This window comes from Nannospalax galili, unplaced genomic scaffold (assembly GCF_000622305.1).
Source record: "Nannospalax galili isolate Female #2095 unplaced genomic scaffold, S.galili_v1.0 scaffold716, whole genome shotgun sequence".
Lineage (NCBI taxonomy): Eukaryota > Metazoa > Chordata > Mammalia > Rodentia > Spalacidae > Nannospalax > Nannospalax galili.
In genome coordinates this window covers 2,510,529-2,518,519 of record NW_008339517.1, presented here as the reverse complement: position 1 = coordinate 2,518,519, position 7,991 = coordinate 2,510,529, and positions in this window count along the sequence as shown.

Here is a 7,991-nt window from a genome sequence, read left to right as displayed (position 1 = left end):
TCAGAAAGATAAGGAAGAAGGATTTTGAGTTTGAGTCCAGCCTCTGCCACATGTCACATATTGAATTCCAGACTAGATGAACCTACAAGACTCCGTCTGGAAAAAACAAGAGTTAAGGATATAGCTTCATGGGGCATCCCTTGAATAGCACATACTGGGTCTAAGTTTCATTACCAATGTTGAAAAAGAAAAGAAAGAAGGAAGGAAAGAAAGAACAAAAAAAAGAAAGAATGGAGGGAAAGGGAGGGGGGATGAGGGAAGGCGGGAGGGACGGAGGGAGGTAAGGAGGGAGGGAGGGAGGAGGGAGGAAGGGGAAGGATGAAATGGATCTTCCTAAGATTCAACAAGCCAAATCAGAGAATAATAGTTTAAAAGGTGATTAGTCTTTACAGAATGCTGAGTGAAAATAATAGGTCCTTGGCTTGAAGAAGCAAAGGTTATTTTGAAGAGTAGTTTGCTAATGCAATGCTTACATTTTATTAATAATTAATACATGATTAATGCAGATTGCTATCTTCCAAATAAATTATCTGAATGTGTTATAATAGTTGTGAATAAATCATGGGCTCTAGTTCATGAGTTGTCTGTAGAAACATCAAGAGTACAATATATTATATTTAAATATTAGTTATATGTCTGAAATATGGGCAAAGACTCAATCTTAATATATTAACCACTATTCCTATCAACGAGATATCAATTATTGAAATTCAGTATGTTATAAAATTACTTCCTGGATATTTTATTAATTAAATTATGAATTGATAAGGATTTAATTTAACTTTTCCATTTATTGGTATAGAATTTAATTGTGAAAAACAACACCATTTATAGCAATTAGAGAGTCTTTGAAGAAATTGAATTTACATTCCAATGATTTGAACATTTTTAATGGAAACAAGGCTTACACAACGGTAATAAACTAATACGATGATCATCTTACTGACATCAACATCATCATCACTGATACAACCTTCTGTGTGACAACCTTGCAAGGGCAGAGCACAATTTAATAATACAAAAATCATTGCAACTTCAATATAATCCTAAAACTTCGTTATTAAGATTCTTTACATTTTACTAGTGAGAAAATTGGTTTAAAGTTGTTTAAACATTCCAATACATAGCAGTTAAGAGATAAGGTTAGAACTCCAGAAGACTAATTCCAGAAATAGCATTATTAATCTGTTATATTCCTGGCTGTTATGGGCATCAGAGTAATGAAATCCAAAAAGGCAAACTGTTTACATGTGGATAGTCAAAATCTTAGGATTTGGTGGGTACCGCCTGCAACCTAAAAATATTGATACCATCATCTAATGTATATAGTGCATACAATAATCCAGTTCTAACTGCCTTATGCATATTAACTCAATATTGAAAACTAAAAAAAATATGATAGATCTTAAGTTCTTATCTGACAGATGATATACAAAACTGCCACATATTAATTTAAAATATATTTTCCTGGTCTTTATAGTAAGTGTTAAACTGTGAACTGATTCTGGCTGCAGGCTCTGGGCTCCTAACAATTATACTATAATAGTATGTATTTATGGATGTGTAAAGCACATGTGTTTATTTATAGAGGAGAGCACATGATGCTCAAACTTTAATCATCAGTGTCTGTGTTTTCTTCTGTCATTTCTTTTTCTGTCTCAAACTTTGTTTCTTGACCTCAAAATATTTCAAAGTAATTTGTTTTCTACAAATTTGTTGAAATAAAGTTGGTTTGATTGGAAAATAGTAAGAAGAATCCTGAAAATTATTTTTATGATGGTAATGAAGCAAGAATTATCATGTGTGATAATGCACACCTCTAATCCCAGCACTTGGGAGACAGGCAGGCAGATTACTATGAGATGGAGGCAAGGCAGGGGTGATCTACATAGGGAGTTCCAGGAGATATGGGTACATAAAGAAACCTTGTCTCAATTAATTAATTAATATGGGCATCCTTGTTTCCCCACGGATATATCCATATACTCTTATTTCTCCCCAAGCATAGTATAATTCTGAGACACTAGTCGAGCCCTGTTTCCTTGAATGTTAAATAGAGGCTTACTGTCTCTCCCTGCTGAAGTATCTTATACCAAATTTAGATGTCAAAGGAAGCAGTCTGGAGACCAAGGATCTTGATAAGGATAGAATCATCTAACACAGTAGGTGTGATCTGCTGATTATATTCTGTAGTGTCTTTTGGGGCTTAAAGTGGTATTTGAATTAACTATTCTCAGATGTTTCATAAGCTTATTTCACCATAGGCCTGTTTAAGAACTTTCATGTTATAGATCCAAACAGAGAGCTCTCTAAAGAAGAAATAAAAATGGCTAAAAAACACCTTAGAAAGTGGTCAACATCCATAGTAATTGGGGAAATTAAAACTGCTTTAAGAGTTCATCTTACCCCAATCAGAATGGCTAAGATCAACAGAACAAATGGCACAAAATGCTGGCTTGGATGCAGGGAAAGGGGAACCCCATTCACTGCAGGGGGGATTGCAAACTCGTGTAACCACTCAGTGTTCAGAACAAAACAAAACAAATCTACAATGTAATCCAGTTACACCACTCCTTAGCACGTACCCAAAGGATTGAACCTACTGCAGGGATACTTGCCCAGCCATGTTTCTTGCTGATATTTTCACCATGGCTAAGAAACGGAAACAAACTACATGCCCCTCAACTGATGAATGGACAATGAAAATGTGGTATATTTATGTAATGGAGTTCCACTCGGCAGTAAAGAAAAATGAAATCATGAAATTTTCAGGTAAATGGATGGAACCAGAAGCTGTTATACTAAGTGAAGTAACACAGAGTCAAAAAAACAAGTCACAAATGTGCATGCTCATTTGAGGATCTTAGCTCAAAATCCTTGGTTGTGAGTATATATCCTGATGTAACCACAGGAGGGAGGAAAATGGAAAGGAACCATGGTGGTAAAGGGAATGGGGAAAATGGAGGTATTTAACTGGGAAGGAAAGATTATTATACAGCAGGAGAGGGAGGATAGATAAATATTGCTATCTGCGAAAACCGAGAGGGAAATGTATTAGTTTAAAAGTCCAGTGAAAAGTACACATGCAAACTATTTATGAGTGCGTGTGCACAGCTGAAGGCTAAATAACCACGGAACACAGTGCCAGGTAGGAGGACCATCTTCAATTTGTTGGTCAGGGTAGTCCAAAAGACACTCAAAACAACACAAGCTATTGTCACAGCCCTTGATTGCCTCCCAGAACTAGAAGGTAAGATCCTGTTGCTGAAGACAGGATATGCTTCAGACACAGGACTCGGAGAATCATGATGGAACTGAACTGGAGGCCTCTTCCCTGAACACTAGCTCTCACACTATCAGGAGATACTATGCAAGCTGCTAAGGAAGAAAACCAATCAACAGTCCTACCCAGCTGTAAAGCCTAATAAACATAACAATGATTGGACAAGCAAACTATGTCTATTGTTGCAGTAGTGGCACTTTTATTCTGGAGGTAATCGGCAGCTGTCTAATAGGACTTAAGGCCCACTCAATGAGAAGGAACTGATATGCTGTACAGCACTGTAAACATAACCAAGTAAATGGCTGGAGAGGTCACAGGTCTTAAAGAAAAAAGACCTATTTTGTCACATCCCTAGACCTAGATGGAATTTCTTACTGCATCCTAATTATGTATCCTTATAGTTACAGACTTGTATACCTCCCACCACTCATAAAAACAAACAAACAAACAAACAAACAAAAACTTCTTTTTGAAATAGATGGAGACTATTACAGAGTTCCACAACTGGTCAAATAAATGTCTGTGGAGTGACTAGCTCTACAGTGAAACTTCTAGACCTAAGGCTCAGGAAACATAGCAGAACAGGGGGAGGAAGGAATATTGGTACATCTTTCAACCCTCGTGAGCAAAGTTTTCTCATACAACAGGTGGTGACTGACCCAGAAAGCCACAACTGGTTAAAGTGCAGAGAATAAGAGACTGCAGAATACTTGTACCTGAGTAGGACACCTACATCAAATCTCTGTGTGCCACCCTGGGCTTGGGGACCATTGTAGAAGAGGGGGCAGAAAGACTATAAGAGCCAGGGCTCGTGGATAGCCACAAGGAAACAGTTTTCCAGGTGGCTGATAAGTTGCTCATATGAACTTTCATCCATGGTGATAGCATGTACAAGACCCATGCAACCTCAAACCAGAAAAAACTTAGCATATAAGTGGGAAAATGGGTATGACAACCCAACCTTATCTGATAAACTATTGACGATCCCTGACTGTTGAGAAAGGGAGAATTGGTCTTATTTAATGGAATGATGCTAAACTGGTAGATCAAGTTCCAGTGAATGTACTCACAATGGACATTTGGGAACACAAACTTCACGGATAAGTCTTACAATATGTTACAGAACACATGAAATCTGGTGTGGTGTCCAAGGGGGTGCAGGTAGGAGAGGGAATTTAATTATTATTAAAATGTACTATATGAAATTCACCCAAAAAATCAATGAAAATAAAAAGGAGAGATTATGGGTAGCATGGTTTCCCCCATGGATGTATCCATATAATATTTTCTTTCCTACCAGACTTAGTATGATTCTGAGACCCTAGTCGGGTCCAGTTTCCTTGAATTTTAAATGAGGTCTTCTCATCTTGCTCGGTGTCTTAAGTACATAATGCCAAATTCTGATGTGAAAAGAAGCAATCTGGAGGATAGTATAGGAATTTGAAGAGGACAGAGTTACCTCATAATGTAAGGTGTGATATACAGATTATATTCTGTAGGGTCTTTTGGGTCTGAAAGTAGTAATTTGAATTGGTTATTCTCAGTTGTTTCATAACATTATTTTGTGAAAGGATTATTTAGCAACTGTCATGCTACCGAGAGTATAGCTAGGCACGAAACCCATCTCACCCTCTTCCTGAATCTACAGAAAACCTATGTTTGCCAGCTGTTCTGTTCCAACACGTATCAAATTTATGTAATATAAGCAGAACTAATGTTCATTGCAACCAGAAATGTCTCACAAAAATCCCACATGTGCTTGATATTCTTTATTCTTTTTCTGAGTAGGATGTAATACTGCAGTCTTGAAAGTGGCAACCGCTGATTTTTATTTCAGGTGAGTAAATATAAGCTTTGCTGGTGTTTAGACAAGTACAGCTTTCTTTCTGAGGCAGTTGGCAACAGTAGCCAGTGTTAGACTCAATAATGCATAAAGTAAAATAAATAATAGCTGAAAGTTGCCATTATTGGAGAACAGGCTTTTGGGAAAGCAGTCACTTTACTCTCTAACCTAGCTGAGCTTTGCCTGTCTAGTTTTCGGTCACCTCTCCAGTTTCATCTTATTTCGATCTTCCTGAAGATCTATTAATCTCCAGAAGAATTCTCAATATGCACAACTCTTTTCTCATCCTATATTTTTAGTTTCTTTAGTGTAGAATGTTATGTTGTTTCTTTTTTTGGTGTTTGAGACAGCTTCTCCCTGTAGCCCCAGATGGCCTAGAAGTCGATGTGTAAACCAGGCTGGCCTTGATCTCATAGAGATCTGCATGCTTCTGGTTCCTGACTACTGGACTAAAGGTGTGCATTACCACACCAGTTCCAGGATGTTGCTTTTTGACCCCTTTTAATGTTTGCTTTCTATTTTAGTTTCAGGTATCATCATGAGCAAGGAAAGCACACTATTTGGTACCATGGGTCTGTATGCCCAAGGTTGGCTGTATGACATTATAATTATGAATTTTAGTTCTGTAACAGAGCTTTTCAATAGACAGGTTAGTTTGGATCATTTGCTTTCAGTTGCCAGAGTCATTTTCTTAAGAGCTCTCTTGTGACTACCATGCTGGAGAGCACAAATTATAAACAATTCCACTGTATACCAGATAGTTCTACAAGACAGTGCTGACCTACAGGCAGAGTTGGCTCCACTTGCAGTTGGTTTGGGCTCTCTTTAATTTTCTACAGTATCACAAATAGTTTGGGGATTAGACAGCCATGGTGGTGTACAATACTTGGGAAGAGGAGGAAAGTAGATCCTAAGTTCAAGGTCATCCTAGGCTACTTAGTTTGTTTGAGTTCAGTCTGGGATACCTGAGATCCCAGATAACCAGCCAAACAGCCAAGCAAATAACCAGAAAGTGAAATAAAACAAGCAAGCAACCAAACAAACAAACAAAAAACAAATAGGAAGTTGGAGGATTAAACATGATATTAAATGTAAAACAATGCCCTGAAGATAATTTTTTTTAAAACTTAGGTATTTTTAAAAATATTTTATTTACTTTTTATTTTTTATGTGTATGAGTGTTATGCCTGCATGTAGGTAAGTGACCCGTGTCATTCATTGCCCACAGAGGACAGAAGAGGCTATCTGATTTCCTAGAACTGGAGTTATGGACAGTTGTTAGCTGCCATGTGGGTACTGGGATTTGAACCAGGGTCTTCTGCAAGAAGAGTCAGTGCTCTTAACCACTGAGCCATCTCTCCAGCCCCAAGACTTGGGTATTCTTATATATAAGCAGATAGTGCAGTTCTCTGTAAACTTCTTGTAACTACCAATCTTGAGAGGCTCTCCTTATACAACCAATGTATCTTGTCCCTCATTCCCTTGTTTTAAACCCCTCTGCCCAAACCATTTTAATGATTTAGATAAATACCTGAATTTCTCTTGTTCAATTCTTTTTTCAAAAGATATTTGTTATTGTTTTTATTTTATGTGTATGAGTATATTGCCTGCATGTGTGTAAGTGCACCCATGTTGTTCAATGCCTGAGGAGATCAGAAGAGGGCATTGGGTTCCCCTGGAACTGGAGTTATGAACAGTTGTTAGCCTCCATGTGGGTGCTAGTAATCAAAGCTAGATCTTCTGCAAGAGCAGCCAGTGCTCTTAACCTAATTGCTGAGCCATCTCTCCAGCCTCTCTTGTTAAATTCTTAACTACCACTTCTAAACTTTAACAGATTCATAATTTTCCAAAAGAAATTCTCTCTTCAACAGAGGAAGAAAAGACTGGTATTTAGTAGCAAACTAATATCAAACGTACATTTGATTTACAAATATACAGGAACTGAAATCATGTTTGACAGAAGTCTCCCATTACCCCTAGAAATCAGGGAGAAGGAGGCCTTGAGAATTAGCTAAAGAATAGGGTTCACCATTGCATGCAGCATTGGGGAGCTGAAAAGGTTGAGTCCTTTTCAGTTCAGAAGCCCATGATGCATTGCACCATTCCCACACCTGAACTCCAGACAGAATTCGAACAAGTATATTTCCAACGCTATGGGCAAGAACGCATTTCTAGTTTGCAGGTTGCAGTAAGGAAGACACATTAAGAGTCACTGTTTCACAATATAGCTGAGTATTGTCATGGTTTGTATTGTTGTTATAGAAATTGCGTGAGGCTGAACTGTCTGACAATTTTACGAGCAGTGAAACAAAATTTTTCAATCACATCACTAAAAGTGAAAACCTTTGTTATCTGAAATATACAAAAATACAATAATTTTTATGTCTATGTTCCAGTTGTATCTTAGCCGTGTTGTATCAACCTTCTTAGGATCTAAAGACCAGAAGAACAGTCTAATTGCCTAAGGAAGAGAGGCCTGTGAACACCATGAATTTTTCTAAGCACCTCTCCAAATATCATAGCTCCATAAAAATCATCAGATCCTTAGACAACATACAAGTGATTAATTACTACTAATAGCAAGCAAAATCTTTCACAAGCTACCATTTTTAGTGTTGTACATACAGCTATGATGCTAAATAATTTAAAAGGACCAAATTTCAGAGGCTGGAGAGATGGCTTATGGTTAAGTGCACTTGCTGTGCCTGGTTCAGTTCTCAGGACACAACCACCTATAACTCCAGTTTCAGGGGATCTGATACCCTCTTCTGGCTTCTGAAGGTACCAGGCTCTCTCTCTGTAGACAGATGATAGATGATAGATAATAGATAGATAGATAGATAGATAGATAGATAGATAGATAGA